General features: G+C 36.9%; 1 pseudogene across 1 annotated transcript; it reads right to left on the reverse strand.

Moving 5' to 3' along the window:
- Positions 1-297: 297 nt before the first annotated feature.
- LOC103253433 lies at positions 298-15,033 on the reverse strand (annotated as a pseudogene). Its single transcript, XR_002481577.1, has 4 exons — positions 13,229-15,033; positions 11,161-11,175; positions 4,624-4,626; positions 298-308 (listed from the first exon to the last, which is right to left on the reverse strand). The product of XR_002481577.1 is annotated as an S-adenosylmethionine synthase pseudogene (transcript).
- Positions 15,034-17,345: the final 2,312 nt, after the last annotated feature.

Genomic DNA, 17,345 nt, shown 5'->3' on the forward strand with positions numbered 1-17,345 from the left:
GAGACAGACTGGGCCCTGAAGTCTGTGACTCTCAGACCACAAGAGTCACACTAAATGTATTTCTTTAGCTTACTTTGAGTTCTCTATATTTTCATAACTCGTAAAGAGACCAGTTTGAATATTAAACAGAAACATAAAATGGATAGTCAACTGCCTTGTATAGCAAACTGCTCTATTTAAGTGACTGTTTTACCATCCTTCTCCTTTTGTCTGATTGTTAGGGAACACTGGAAGTATACTGGGCCACTGAGACAGCTGGGAAACTTTGTGAGGTTGAATAAATCCAATTTTAATGTCTTGGCTTTAAGCTTATATCCTCAAAATATATTTGTTCTCATGTTAATCTGTTTAATCCCATTGAGACTAGAATTTCTTTTCTCTATTAATTACCAAAAGTTTTTACTGTGAGATTTTCTATTGTTCTCAAAAAGTTTGTTGTTGTTTTGCTTTTAATGAAGTGGAGAGAATAAACACCCATGCCAATTTCTAAATGCTCAATACAGTATTCTAGTTGAGTGTCCATAGTGTTCAAGCACTTTGTTTAGAAATATTTTAATGTGAAAACATTTCACAAACTGTAAATTCCAAGTTAGTTATTACTAAGTGAGCCATGCAAGTTATCGAAGGCTTTAATTAGATAAACTAGTTTATTTCTCTTAACCTCTTCAGTTGTTGACTGTCAATTTTGAGGAAAAATCTGCAGCCAGATCTTTTCAATCTGCCTCTCATTTACTACAAACTACAATCACATACTTTTTGAAAAAGTATGGCTACCATCAGGTCCCGTAGTTTCTGTGACTGTTTTTGTCTGATCAAGGAAGAACTGGCATATGTTTACTGTTGGACAACAGTAGGAATTCCTGTCTTACTGTTAGTTTTCCAGGCACTTGCTCTGCTGTTGTCATTTATAGCTAAAGCAATTTCACACAAAACTGAAATGAGTCACTCCTCTTGCTTTCTGTTAAAGATTACTAGTTTTCAACTTATCTAGAGTTTTCAACTCTACTTAGATGACTTATTTTTTCGAACAGGTTTTCGCTTGACCAAGTATTTGGACATTCATATTAGCACAAAACAATTATAACATTGCTACATTTTCATTTCTGAAGACTAAGCATGTAATTTACTCTTTTGTGTTCCTGTAGATTAATGAGTACATTCCTGGAGTACAAAACTACTTATAGACGCCCAAATAAAAGTAACTGTCTATAACAAAAACATTTTACGTATGTGTTTTTTAAACATGCCACTATTTTTAAAATGGTAAGATTTAAGATTATAGGAAACTGAGCATTATTCTTTGAAAGAAAGTAATCTAAATCCAAGGCCAAGATTTAATGGAGCTGTGACTATGAAGACCAGATATAGGATGGGAGGAAGAAGTGTGGGTGAAATTTGCCTCTAATTTAAAAAAAAAGTATAAGGTATTCCCTAGTGATTGAAAAAAAGGAACTTATAGGATTTTTATACCCACTAAAAGTACCACATTACTCTTTTTTTTTTTCTTTCCATAAGATGAGATAAGGAAATGTATATACACAGGAAACTTGAAAAAGTAAATATTTTGGCACTTGATCAATTATAAGCAGAAAATTGTCAGGCTTTCCTGTTCAAATAAAACCTAAGATCACATATACCTTCCTACAACTTCCTTAAGTGCTCTTCAAGTTGTGCACGCTTTCCGGCCTGTTTAGTTATGTGTTTATTCTCCTCCTCATCTTTCACAAAATTAATCACTGAACCTGCATGAGGTCAACTCATACACAAGAGTTACTATTGTGAAGTCTTTGAAACTACAGGTAATTAATTATACCCTCTTTCTGAGAAAATCTGAATAATATGCAAACTTTTTTACTTGACTAAACTCAAGGCATAAAACAAATTCAATTAGGCTTAGATAAGTGATTCAATCCATTTTTGGTGTTTACACATGTGCTCAAATGATTTATTCATTGACAACTCTATTTGGTAGGTGTTGCAATTGTATCACTATAAGGCTTTTTTTTTTTAAGTTCCTAAAGTAGAAGGGTTCACTCAGTGTTCCTACATTTGATGCAGAAATATTTGGGAAGGGATGGTTTGAAGCAGTATCTCCAAATTCAGTGCACATAACAAGGTAGAGATGAAGGGAAACAACAAATGTGTATCATCTCTTTAAGATCAAAGTGGTAACATTTGCCAGGATTTATAAGAGTTGGGACAATTTTCTCTGAAGGTGTTGATCTTAGGCAGCTAAAAATAAATCAATGAATGGAAAACCTCACACAATTAGAGATTTTGCTGCGATCCTTACAAATATTCTACTTTCTCTGAACGACAGCTCAGAAGAGTGAGTAGACATAATTTGAAGGCATAGCCTTCTGAAGATTCTGAGATGTCTTTTCTAGAATGGATTTGCTTGATCTTCTTGCTCAATCACCTTCTCAACCCTCTTTATCTTTTTTTTGACTAATAAGCTGATTTGGGTAGAATTGACCAAATTTAAGGAATTCTAGAAAACAACTAGAAGAAAACAGTCTAGGAGCTAGGCAAAAATGAATAAAAACTAAGAAGAGAAGAAGGGAAGAGAGGAAAGGGAAGTGATGAAAAAGAATATATAAAGTCAGGAGCAAAACATCTCTACATCAAAACAATTATGCCAGGCAACAAACAAAGACATATTCATGATCTCAAAGAACTAATTAAAAACCCGGTTTATTTGAATAACAAGATCAAAGAAGATATATATGCAAAAATAAATAAAGAGATGAATGTAAATTGGCAGATCAATTTAGATACATTTTAGAAATGCAACCAAAAATTAAAATAGACAATACTAAAAACACATTTGGGAACATGGAGGAGGCAAGCTAATCTTAAAGCAAAATAAAATGCCGAGTTTATAAAAGTTTAAAGGGATTAGAAAAAAAAGAATAGATATGGAGGACAGATACAGGATATGAAAATTCACTTATATATTGCAACTGAAAATAGAAAACATTGGAACTGAAAATGTGATACAACAAAATCTGAGTACCAAAGGGTACATTATAGCTGAGAAATAAGTGACACAGAATAATCAACATTTAGTTACATATTTGTAAAATTCCTGAGATTTGAATTTTTTAAAAATCCAATTTTTTTTTCAAAGCTACATACGGAGCCTAAAAATGAAGCTGCTTTTGAACTTTTCAATATCAACATTCATTATTAGAAGATGGTAATGCACTGTTAAACAAGAATCCAGCAATGAAAATAAGATTCAATAATTTTATATTAAATCAAGTCATTGCTTAAGAATAAAGGTAAAAAGAAAATAGTTTCAAATATACAAGAACGCACAACAATAATGATACTATCAGGACAATGACATTTGACCTCTTGATAGTTGACTAGAGAAAACAAGAAAAAAAATTGGAAATGAATATTGAATTCACTAAAATACAGAAATAAAGCTAAACAATTATGAACATTTTGATTGTAGGATAAAATGTGATTACTCTTAACCAAAAACATAGAGAAAATCAAAGAGTTAGCCAGATCTCAGAGGTTCTTGTAATCTAGTGAAGGCATTACTTTGCTATAAGAGCTAAAAGAATTTTTAGTTTGTTAGGAATGGGAGAAAAAAGAGAGATAAAAAATGACCGCAAATGTTTGGTTTAGACAATTTTGAATGGAGTGCCACTTACTAAAATGAGGAAACCTAGGAGATAAACCAGTTTAGATTGAGGGTTATGTAAAAGAAATTTGGTGTATATTATAGCCTGAATGTTTGTCTCTTACAAATTCATATATTGAAGCCATATCCTCAATGTGATGGTATTTGGACATGGGGTCTTTAGTAGGTAATTAGGGTTAGATGAAGTCATAAGGATGGGGCCCGCAGGAAAAGATTTGTGCTCTTATAAGAAAAAAAACAACAGAGAGCTGTGTTCTGATACCCCCACTCCACTGTGAGAGGACACAAGTAGGTAGCTGTCTATAAACGAGGAAGAGAGTCCTTTCTGGGAACTGAATCAACCAACACTTTAATCTTGGACTTCCCACATTTAAAACTGTGAGAAAATACATTTCTATTATTTAAGCCACCGAGTCTATGGCATTTTGTTATAGGAGCCTAAGTAAACTAATACAACATATGTTAAATTTGAGGTATCTTTTTTTTTTTTTTTTTTTTTTTTGAGTCAGAGTTTCACTCTTGCCCAAACTGGAGTTCAGTGGAATGCTCACAGCCACTGGAGCTTCAACCTGCTGGGCTCAGACGATCCTTCTACCTCAGTCTTCCAAGTAGCTAAAACTACAGGCATGCACCACTATGACAATCCACTTTTTTTATTTATTGTGGAGACGAGGTCTGACCAAGTTGCCCAGGCTGCTCTTATACCCCTGGACTCATGCAATCCTCTCACCTCTACCTTCCAAAGTACTGGGATTACGGGCATGAGCCACTGCACCCAGTTTGAGGTGTCTTCTATACATTAAGTAGAAAGTTGAGTGTATGATTCTGGAGTTCAGGGAAGAGTTGGGTCTATTACAAGTGTGGTAGTCATAAGTCATTACAGATAGCATTTGAAACCATCTTGAGCCGGGCACAATGGCTCAAACTTGCAATACCAGCACTTTTGGAGGCTGAAGTGAGAGGACTGCCTGGGCAATATGGTGAGACTTCATCACTAAAATAAACCAAAAAATTAGCCGGATGTGGTGGTATGCCTGTAGTCCCAGCTACTTGGAAGGCTGAGGTAGAGGGATCACCTGAGTCCTGCAGGTTAAACTGTAGTAGCCATGATTGTGCACTGCATTTTAGCTAGGCGACAGAATGAGAGTTCAAATAAATAAATAAATCTAAAATAAAATTTTTTTAAAAAAACCAACTTGAAAGGACATTGCTTAAGTCTGCTTTGTGTTTAAATGGAATCAGTAAGTTGTGCTTGCTTTCTAATTACTTAAAAAATTCTCAACGAGTTTTATCTGCTTTTTTCTCACCTTACTTGGTTTTGTACATTGTGACTCATTTAGTACTTTCTACTCACTTCTAGATATAGTTCTTCCACAATTACTCCTACTGCTTGTCTTTTTTAAATTCACTGAGTCAAATCTCGAGGTCCCAAATTATGCAACTATTGTGCCCAGTACTGAGTACCCTACTACTGGACTAGCTAAAGCCTCATTTCTCTCTGTCCTGTTTATTATATGACAAAAGTTGCTACAAAGCCAAATATATACATAGGTCACCAAACAACAGTTTGAACAGGTCTGTTAAGGTTTATAACTATTGTCCTGGAATAATTATTAATAGCACTCCTTTTCACTTTCTAAAGTGTACTGGGGGTTTGAGCAACGACTTTTATGGCTGTGTTATAAATAGTAGATATTTATCCACAGTTTCACTATTTTAGTGCCAGCTGTTTATGTTAATTGACACAACATTGTTCTATGATTGTGTCACACACAGTTGAATAAAAAAAGTCATTTTTAAAGAATAAGTATTCTTAAGTGCTCCTAATGTTCATTAAAATTAATTATATATTGGCAAACGGAAACAAATATGAAATTCAATAAAAAAGTCTTATTAACCATATAACAAAGACATGTTTTAAAATTAAATGTTAAAAAGCCCTACAAAAGCATAAAATTTAATGTAACAATAATGATTTAATATGAAAAATGATGATGTTTTGCAGAAATTAAATATCTTTTCAGAATATAACTATACTACTTAGGCAGTTTTGCTTGGTTTTCCCAGAAACTATTGTCTTTTTTTTTTGAGTTGGAGTCTTTCACTTTGTTGCCCAGGCTGGAGTGCAGTGGCACACTCACGGCCACCGCAACCTTGACCTGCTGAGCTCAGGCGATACTTCTGCCTCAGCTTTCCAAGTAGCTGGAGCTACAGAAGCTTGCCACCATGCCCCACTAGTTTTTTGCCATTTATTGTAAAGACGAAGTCTCAACAAGCTGTCCAGGCTGATCTTGAACCTCTGGGGCTTAGACAATTCTCTTACCTTGGCCTCCCAAAGTGCTGGGATTACAGACTAAGCCACCATGCCTGGTCACTATCTGTTTTTAAATAACCACGATGGTTGGATCCAGTAGTTCATACCTGTAATCCCAGCACTTTGAAAGGCTGAGGCAGGAGAAATGCTTGAGGTCAGGAGTTCAAACCCAGTCTGGGTAATATAGCGAACCCTATCTCTATAAATCTTTTTTTTTTTTTTTTTAATTAGACAGCAGGTAGTCCAAGCTATTCAGGAAACTGAGGCAGGAGAAGTCTTTGATTTCAAGACTTTGAAGATACAGTGAGCTCTGATGGCACCACTGTACTCCAGTCTGGGTAACAGAGCAAGACCTATCTCTAGGGCAAATAAGTAAATAAATAAATAATAAATAGCAGCTTTATTTTCATAGAGCACAGCGTGGCATCTTTGGCCTTCATTTGGTATGAAAACATTGCTTCATTATTAAATCTGTCTTTGTTCCTTTCTCATTATTGATGAGTAAATTTGTGTTATGTGGTTTCTTTTTTACTATAGTGAAAATGTTGGCACTAAAATCATTTAGAAGACCTTGATTTTATGATGGTTTTCCAGATGGCCAGAATATGCCTGTATTAATTTATTTAGTATAATTTTACCAAAATGAAAGCATAATATTTGAAAAGTATTGTAGACCTCTAAGGAGAAATTTTTGGAACCTCAGAAATCTATGAATTTCTATTTGTAACATGTCACTAGAGGATTTTATGCAATAAGAATAATTTATGTAATATATACAAATGACCGATAAATATAATTATTTTTTCTCACTAGGTAGCAAAAAAATGAAAATTAGAGCAGGTGATAATTATTAGTATTGAAGGGGTTCAGGGGAAAATGTTGTTACCTTTGTACACTGCTCTTGGGATTTTAAGTAGGTTCAACATTTCTTGAAAGCAAATCAATCAAGTGTATTAAAAACACAAAAATATGTATATCCTTTGACTAAATTGCTTCCACTTCTAGAAACATATCCTGAGAACATACTTAATAAAATTCACATGGATACATCAATTAGCATAGTGCTTAGCACATAGTATGTACTTGATAATTGTTTATACATACACACACACACACCATGCAGGTACTTGTGTCAGTCAGTGTGCTAGGTGCTGGGTATAAAATGATGACAAGTCTCTGCTCACAAAAAAGTCTGCTCACAGTTTAGTCATGAAGATGTATTAAAAATCATATAAACATGGAATAACTTGACAAGTGCCATGTGTAAGGGAGTGCCATGTGATCACACCTTTAATAGAGGAGTTAGCATGGTCAAAGAGATCAAAAATAACTCAGGAAGGGCTGAAAGCTGAATGATGGACAGGAACTAACCAGAAGAGGGGAGAAAGCAGTTTTTAAGCAGAGATGTGGTATATGCAAAGTTTTTAAGGTGGGAAGAACCATGATGGGTATAAGAATCTGACAGGAGACCATTGTGACTAGAATAGCAGTGAAAGGAAAAATGTGATATGCGATGAGACAGGAGGCATAAGAAAGTACCAGAGTTCAATTTCTTTTTTCTTTTCTTCTTTTTTTTTTTCAGAGTTTTTTTCTTATTCTCAAATACTAATTTTTCTTTTAAAAACTTAAAAGAATTAACAGTAGCAAATATCTGTCGGGGGATGGGAAAACACTTCTTATCTACAGGGTGCCTGAATGAAACGTCATTGTACACCTAACCCTTAACTGTACCCCACAAAACCATAATAAAAAATACTGATTAATGAAAAAAAAAAAAAAAACTTAAAAGATTTTAGTTTGGACAGAAATGTCTTTTAAAAAGATCAATTCAACTGTGTGGAGGAAAGTAGATCCTGAAGTATTTATTAAAAGAATGGATTATTATATTATGTTCTTACAGTAATGTTTACAATAATGAAAAATGTAAAATAGCCCAACTATACAATGTTTATTTATTTAAATGGATTTTAGTATGTTCACACAGTAAAATATTTTGAATTTGGTAAAAATTATAATACTTAGAAGTTTATCTATTGGCATGAATAATTGGCCTCAATATATTAAAGGAAGAAAGCATTTGACGATAAAATATCATGTTTTAAATCTCAGAATGGCATGGTTCTCATGACAAAATATAGCTTTCATAAAATAGGGGACAAATGCAGGTCTGGATCACAAGAAAGAATAAACTTGGCAGTTATTGAGCTAATTTGTGAACTTTTCAAAAAGGCAACATAAAACAAACTAATAATCTGTGCAGCTCTAATGTATTAGCAGACCCAGTTTGGAAGTTTGATTTTTATTGCTCCATAGAAGAATAAAGAAGCACAGGAAATTAGGGATCATCAATACAAAAATCATTTGGTTGAATAAATAAATGTGCAATTTTGTTAGGAGATCCTTTTTTCCATAAAACCGCCCTGTCTGAGCACCCTCAGAAGAAAAATAAAAAGAAGAATGCAACAATATGACTTCAGAATAAATAAATACTAGAAGAATTTCAAAACAGAATGAAGCCTTACTTTGAACTACCCAATCTTCTTGAGACTGCAAATTGTGCAGGAATAGGGAATAGTTTCTCTCATGAGTTTTCTTCCAATCAGGAAGAAAATATAACACGAGCTTTTCTCATGGATTTCAACATATCTAATCATATATCTGTTGGCAATCTAGAAGAGAAGAAACATGAAAAATTCATAAAGAATTTATGTACATAGTATGCTCAGTTCAATTTCTATTTTATACAAAATTTTTAAAACAAAGATTATTTTGATGTAATAATTCACATTGTAAATCACAGTGTATAAATGTAACTAACATAAATCACTGTCTGTATTACTCTGTCATGTTATTTTGCTAAATGTTTTCAATATAGTAAAGTTTTCCCATTTTTTTCAGTACAGGGTTGTTTTTCATTACATCTCTTTTCTGTGTCTTCATATTTCATAATATATTTCAGAGAGTGAAAATATGTCATTACTGATATAACAGACTCTCTTTAAGTAAACTTTGATACAAATTCAAACTTTGAGTTTAGAATTTGATTGGGGTAATATCAGAAGTAAGGCAATACTGAGAAGTACAGATTGTTACAAACTCAGTCTTTGGAGGAGAAAAAGCCTGGGTTTGAATCACTTATTCACCACTTATAAGCAGTTTCACCCTGGGAAATTTAGGTAAATTCTCCAAATCTATTTCAGGTCATGTCACCTACCCTATTAAAAACCCTTCAAAGACTCTTCATTCCACTGACAATAAAATTCAAAGTCTTTAAAATTGCTCATGAGTTTGAAATGATCCTGTCCCATGACTCCACACCCGGCCAGGACCAAGAGATTTATTAAAGCTGTAACGGGAAAAAAGAAAAAGAGAGAGAAACAGAGACCAAGAGAGAGAAACAGAGACCAAGAGAGAGACAAGAAGAAACCGAGAGAGAGAAATAGAGACAGAGAGAGAGAGAGAGACCGAGAGAGAGAGAGAGAGAGAGAGAGAGAGAGAGAGAGAGAGTGTGTGTGTGTGTGTGTGTGTGTGTGTGCGTGCTCGGGGAATTGTGCTAGCAAAGGCCAGGACCCAGGGCCTTTGTTGTCAGGTGTGTCGGCACCATTTTGGGAGCCGCCCCTCTGGTCGCTTCCTGCACCTTTCATCTTAGGCACTTGTACATGTTCTTCCTTGAGCCTGAATGCTTTCTTTCCCTCTTTCCAATGACAGTCCAACCCATCCATAAACAATTATGCAGTGCTTTCTAAATATTCATTTAATTGCTACTAACATGTGAAGATAACACCAGGTGTCTATTGACCCTGCAAAGACACTTAACAATAATGAATCCTAAACTGGGATATTACCAACAGCACATTGTGCACCAGGAGAATTGTGTATGCAATGCTCTTTAATGTTACTGTCAACAATCTCATTCCTCAGGCGCTCAGATTTGAGTAATAAATGTGGTCACTGATTGGACATAATGAAAATGTCAGTGGTGGCTACCTAGATGCATCAGCTTGAATCAATGATCAGAAAAGATAGTTGTAAATACATTTTTTTAAAAAAACTTCTTTTTAAAACAGAATTTTAATTTTTCTGGTTTTGCAATGTATTGTATATTATTATATTGAATAACTCCTTAATCAGTCAATCATTTAAATATGCTATTAAAAGCAAGAAGTGACTACATTAGTTACTTTACAACTGTGAAGAAAAGATCCGTAAGATTTTCTAGATTCAGCAGCTTTGATGTTGCTGAACCCCTAAACTAATGCACTAATGCCAGTAATTGTCTATCTACAGACTTGTGACTATTTGTGTCTTAGTTTATTAGGCTGCTATAACAAAACACCTTAGACTGGGTAATTTACAAGGAAGGATTCCAAAAAAAACCAGAATTATTTTTTGGAGGGCAGCCCTCCCGTAGTACAGGCTTTCCCTGCTAGGTATGTTTTCTAGGAACCCATCAGCTTCAGTGTACCAGCTAGCATTGTTCTGAGTGGTTGCATTTGGTTTCAGTTAATTTTTTTGATTTGGAGATTCTTTCAATGTATTTGCCCACTTCATAATGGGTGATTTACAAGAACAACCTTCCCACACTGTGCTGAGTTTTGTTTTGTTTTGTTTTGTTTCCCAGGATGAAAAAATCCTCAAAAGGAAACCTTTTTCAGTGTGGAAGAGGTAAAACAAAAAAACAGCAGAAGCACTAAAAGGCATCAAAATTGACAAATTCAAAAATTGTTTTGAGCAGTGGAAAAAGCATCTTGATAGGTGTATTACATCAAATGTAGAGTACTTTGATGGAGACTGAAGTTGAAACATATAAGAACACACACTTTTTTATAAATAAATTACAAGTTTGGGGGAATTTCCCCCATATAAACAATAGAAATTTATTTCTCACAGTTCTGAAGGCCAGGAAGTCCAAGATCAAAGCACTGGCAGATCTGGTGTCTGTAAAGAGCTCACTCTCTGCTTCAGAGATGGTGCTTTTCTCACTGCACCCTCACAAGATGGATGGGGGAAGCACTGTGTCTTCACATGGTGAAAGGGTCAAGGCAGCTCCCTTTAACTGCTTTCATAAATGGCATTAATGCCATTCATGAAAGGAGAGCTTCCATGACTTAATCACTTCCCAAAAAACCCCACCTCTTAATGCCACCACAATGGAGATAAGCTTTCAACATGAATTTTGGAGGGTCACATTCAGATCATAGCGCTATGAGTGAAAAATAAAGCACTATTTTTCTAAACCCTTGTAAATCTTGTTTGCTATTATATACATGTGAAATCATTCCTGGATGATTCAATTAGTAAATCAATTTCATCAAAGCACAAGATCTATCTCAATCAATTCACTCTGGCACCTTTGCGGTTTATTCAATTTGTATTATATTTTATTTGTGAATTAGCTTTTGGTTTCTTTTTTTTTTTTAATAAGAACCAGAAGAGTAAGACATTTAAATGTTGTTATATAAAGAAAGTTATGCTTTACTCAAAACTAGAGCATTAGGCTCTGAACTGGAGTGAACATTTGTAGAGTAAGAAGAACATTGGGCCACTAAGCAGATGACCACATTCTGCACCCTAGTTTTACTGCAATCAGTCATGGGGTTTAAGGATGTCAGTCCCCAATATCTGGGTTGTGCTCTTCATATGGAGAATATAAGGTACACAAGATGATCTATTGGGGTAGGAGAGAAAAACATAACTTCATTATTTTCAAATCATTATACACTTTTGTGTACATATTATTTTGCATATATGTTTTATAACAGCATACTATATTAGTAGTATATAGATATACTTTGGAATATATACTCATAATGTTTTTACTGATAAAAAATGTATGATCTGAAAATTTTGAAGACACTCTCATAGTTCTTTCATCTTTAAATTGCAGAGATTTGTGCCTTTTTGGACCCACTTCACAGCGTCATGGAGTTTCTCTGAAAGTGGTTAGGATGTAGAAGAAGCTTGGGAAATGGGAAGTTTGAGGAAATTCAGTCTGCTAGAGTCTGCCCTACTAGCTTTTTTAAAACTCTCTTTATTCGTTAGACCTCCGAGTTGTATTTTTTCTTTTTCTTTTTTTTTTTTTTTTGAGTTGGAGTCTCACTCTGTCGCCCAGACTGGAGTGAAGTGGCCGCTCCTGGCCACCGCAGCCTCGACCCGGCAGCCTCGACCTGCCGGGCTCCGGCGATCCTTCCACCTCAGTCTTCCGAGTACCTGGAATTACAGGTGCGCACTACCACGCCCGGCTAATTTTTGATTTATTGTAGAGATGAGGTATCGCCAAGTTGCCCGGGCAGGTCTCAAACCTGCGGGCTCAGACAATCCGCTCACCTCAGCCTCCCAAAGCACGGGATTACAGGCTGAGCCACCGAGCCCGGTTGAGTTGTATTTTTTTTTTTTAAGGTAGACCTAGCATTTTATTTAGATCTTCATTAAACCGTTGGAAGTGAGAACCAGACATACGTAATAAACCTCCAAAAATAGATCCTGAAAGGCACTTTCTGCGTAGGGTGAGCAGTCATGGAATAAGCGTGTAAACAAGCTGGCTTCTCTGTACTACACCAGCCAAGTCAGCTTTCTCCACGGTCAGCCACACCCACTCTACCCTCCCTTCTGTGAACACCAGCCAGACCCCCAGTAGGTCTAACCCAAGACTTTTCTGTAGGACACCTTGACCTACCTGGGAATGCTGGAAGCATGTTATTAAAGGAATCATGGTTTTGAGAGAAAAGAAATCTTTTAAAAGCTGCCATCTGAGGTGACGGCTTCTCTGTACTTACGCCATACCCCAGATTACAATAAATAAGCAATTAGAAAACATTCAAGTATGAAGGGGTTTTCTCCTCCCCGCCAAAAGCGCTGCTCTCTGAAGGAAGCTGGTTTCTCTGTAGCTACACCAGCTGTTCAGAAAGCTCATTGGACTTGGTTTTGAAAATAAAACAAAGTTAAGACCCTGAGAGGAGTTATTGTGCAGCGTGGAGTACTTATGCTTTCTTATAAGGAAAAAAAAGTTATCTGGTACCAAAGTGTGCAACCTACAGACCCTCAGGTACTGCCCTGTGACTTCTCTGTATGACATCACAAGGTGCCAAGTGCCTGTTTGTCTAGAGCTAGGAGTTGGCAAGGTTTGGCTAGTGCTGAAACCATGCATAGGACTGGTTTACTAAATAAAAACCTTATTACGTACGTCCTCCAAAAGACAGCGGAAATGGAGATTGATTTGGTGCTGTTGAAGAGGTGGTAATTAAGAGCATAAACACCAGGGAGGTGGTTTGATGGTAACTGCCTTTTTTTGATGTCAGGCTAGAGCTCCAACTGGAAACTTGTGCTACATGCAAGACTGATTGGATAGGGAACACTCCCTGACAAAGCTACATAATTAGAAATGGGGTCAAGTTACAGGGAGCATAAGGGGAGGGCTTCACATTCATAATAGAGCTCAAGACATTACAAACTCATGCTGACAGGGCTGTGGCATTGCCAGGCAGGCTATAGTGGAACTACAAGTACTTTACATGCACGTTACAAGGACATTTTTTCAGCATTGGTGGGAAAGTCAATGTAATTAGGACTTTGGTGTATTGGGTGATAGGGCACAAAGGTTCAATCTCAAAGCATCACTTACTACAGTGTTGTTTGTTTCTAGGCAGTTACATGGATCACCTATGCTCACTAAATTCATCATAATGGTGAACAAAACACCTAGGGACAGAATAGCAAGCCCAACTTACTGTCCCTCACGAAAGCTAAAATTCATGTCATTGACTAGAGTGACTGCAACTGATCAGGAGCTGAAAGAGAACAGGAAAATTTAACAAGAAGGGCCCCTTCCCTCAGAGCTTAAAGGCTTCTCTGTAGCCTACGCCAACAAGTCTGAGGGAAAAAGGCTAACACTTTCAATATTTAAGCTTTTGGGGCAATTCCCATGGGAAGCTGTCCCTACCAAAGTGGCCATAGGTTGCAGTCCTCTGATAAATTGGCTTCTTCAGATCCAGATCCCTGACAATGACCCCAGGGTGGAGATCAAAATTCTTCTTCATAATAGCTCTCTCTCACTCTTCTGTACCATAATGGAAAATGGAGATAGACAATGGATGAGAAACTCCAATAGCATAAGAGACCTGAACAAGAACCCTCCTGCACAGACCTCTTTAACAAGGGACTTTGCCACCCAACGAGCAGCATAAGCAGCGAAAAGGTCCACCTTGGTATAATCCTTTTCCGAAAAGGCACCTCCTCTATGAGCTCCCCAGCCGCCATAAGTGTCCACAGTGATTTTCTGGCCAAACCAGCATCACCCTGAGGCCCACCAATAATAAATCTGCCACTAGGCTACAGATGGTAGATTGTGTCCTCATCGAGATATTTTGCAGGCACCACAGCTTTGATGACCCTTTCCTTTAGGGCATCCCTCATCTCATCGAGACAAACTTCTTCATCATGCTGAACAGATATAACAATTGTGTGGACTCTAATAGGAAGCACAGCACCTCGATCCTGCATATACTGCACGGTCACTTGAGTTTTCGAATCAGGGCGTAACCAAGGCAAAGTGCCATTGCGGCGCAGTTCTGCCAGTTTGACATTGAGCATGTGTGCCAAGACAATGGTTAAAGGCATACATTCCTCAGTTTCATCAGTGGTATAGCCAAACATCAAGCCCTGGTCTCCAGCGCCAATGTCTTCTTCATTCTGGTCAAGATGAACACCTTGGGCAATATCTGGTGACTGCTGCTCCAGGGCCACCAACACATTACAAGTCTTGTAGTCAAACCCTTTGGATGAATCATCATATCCAATGTGTTGAATGGCTTCACGAACCACTTTCTGGTAGTCAACAGCAGCTCTGGATGTAATTTCTCCAGCAAGAAGGATCATTCCGGTCTTAGCAACAGTTTCGCAAGCCATTTGGCATCAGGATCCTGCTGAAGGTGGGCATCAAGGACAGATCGCTGATCTGGTCACAGATCTTATTTGGGTGGCCTTCCTCCATGAACTTGGAGGTGAAGAGGAAGGTGCCCGCCTCGATGAACGCCTCGTGGAAGCCGTTGAGCTGGCCGTGCATGCTGGTGGCGGCGGGCAGTGCGGGAGGAAGGGCGGCAGCGGCGAGACGCGACAGCGGGGACTGCGTTCCACTCGGGGCGGGATAGAATCACAGTAAAAGGTGTATTATGAGAGGTCCCTAAAATTACCTACATGAAGTCCCACATTCACCAGTGCCATATTTTAATGAAATCTTTCATTATCACCCTGATCTAGTTATATTCTATAAGTCTTAATTTTAAAGTTGGTCAATGCAACTGATGGCTTTGCAGCTTCATTTCAAATAAGACTACAACCAGATTTTGGGAGCATATTTTAAAAGTATTGGGCAGCCTAGTCGTTAAATGCCTGGATGTTCTTGATGAGAATCGGGCGTAGGCCCAATTGCTTCATAAATAAAGAGAGGCATGTCATTATAAGCTATTTCACTTGTTTTCCATTTTATCCTGAGGAAGTAAACACAGATACAATATTTCTTGGATTTTTCCTTCTCCACCCATTTCATTAGAATCAACCCAAGCTGTACATGTAATCTAAAAGAAATAGTTTGCAGTTGCATGTCTGGTCAAGATTTTCTGCCAAGTTGTTGCCTTAATACAAAGAAACAAGAGAGAAAATAAACTAATAATATGACTATTACCAGAGGCGATTCTGAATCATTTCCAAATTGGTTAATCTGTTCAAGATTTCAAAGTCAGTAGGCACACATGTAAACTCTTTTTCATATAATGCCTTTTTCACAATGATTGTGCTGGCAAATTAAAGGGCAAAGAAGGTATGGATGCACTTGTAATTTATCATAGCTTCCCATAGTAATCATAGTAATAAGCATGGCTTTGTTCTTTAATGAAGGGTTGGGTGCACAGTGGGAAAAAATGAATTCTGTCTGTCTCTGTACCCACCTGTGGGAGTCATTGTTTCTTGACAGAGAAACTTTTGCAATCAGTTTTATACTTTCCAAAGATAATTATATCTCTCCTCATCATATATATTTTTTTCCCTCTTTGGCTAGATTTGAACACCAAAATCCAATGGTAAATGAACTTTGTCTATGAAACAACACATTTTTCCTTATATAGGAATATATGATTGTTTTTGTATTCTCTTTGTCTATGAAACAACACATTTTTCCTTATATAGGAATATATGACTGTTTTTGTATTCTCAATCAGCCTGAAAGCCTCAATAAAGTTGGTGTAAAATTTAGATGCTCTATAGTAAAGGAGACAACAGAAAAAAAAAAAAGCTTTATTGCTGTTATCTAGAAATGTGCCATTGTAGGCAGAGCCCTTAAGGGTTGTGTAAGTATGTTGTGGTTGGGGTGTGTGTGTGTGTGTGTATGTGCGTGTGTGTGTGTGTGTGTGTGTGTGTGTGTGTGTGTGTGTGTGTGTATGTGTAGAGAAAGCCAGGGGCCCAGAAGTGCCTCACGTTTAGATTTTAATATTAACAAAATATTCAGAGATATAACCAGAGAAGCCTAGACACACACTGAAAATTTGGTGAGAGATATTTACCTTGTAATTTTTACTTTTAACGGCTCACAATATTTCAAATGCTATTTAGCATTTCTTAACTTTTTAACTCTCTGGAGAGCTTTGAATATAGAAAGGTCTTGGCACTTATTAAACTTTCAGAGACTCTAATTATGGACATATTTGTTGTATCTTAAATATGTAATGCCTGATTTTCTACATTTTGACTCAGAAATTATAACTGTCCAAAATTTCATGTACACAGGAAAGATGATTCTGCTGGGTTCTTTTTTTTTTGAGTCGGAGTCTTACTCTGTCACCCGGGCTGGAATGCAGTGGCAATCTCACGGCCAATGGAGCATTGACCTGCTGGGCTCAGACTATCCTTCCACCTCAGCCTTCCAAGTAGCTAGAATTACAGGCTGGTGCCACCATACCTGGCTAATTTTTTTATTTATTGTGGAAAGGAGGTCTCACCAAGTCACCCACATTGGTCTCCAATCCCCAGACTCAGACGATTCTCTCACCTGTGCCTCCCAAAGTGCTGAGATTACAGGCGTGAGCCCACATGCCTGCCTTGTTTTTTTTATATTTTTCCTTTCAATGGGCCTAGTAAAAGAGGTTAAGAATAAGGAAGAGAAGCAGAAATAGAGTTGGAGGAAGAATTGGCATCACTGATGACAACAGACATCACTCAGTGCCTTGATTGCTTTGCTTTCTTAGAGGAAATATAGTTTCAACTCATGTAACTGACTCTAAATGTCTGTTACTCTCTTTGAATAGGAAAAGTTGTAAACATTTATTTTTTTTTTATTTTATTTTAAAGATGTAGGGTACAAGTCAGGATTAGGTACATAAGTGG

The sequence above is a fragment of the Carlito syrichta genome, unplaced genomic scaffold (genome assembly GCF_000164805.1).
Source record: "Carlito syrichta isolate Samal-C Ts95f unplaced genomic scaffold, Tarsius_syrichta-2.0.1 Scaffold230041, whole genome shotgun sequence".
In the NCBI taxonomy this organism is placed as follows: domain Eukaryota; kingdom Metazoa; phylum Chordata; class Mammalia; order Primates; family Tarsiidae; genus Carlito; species Carlito syrichta.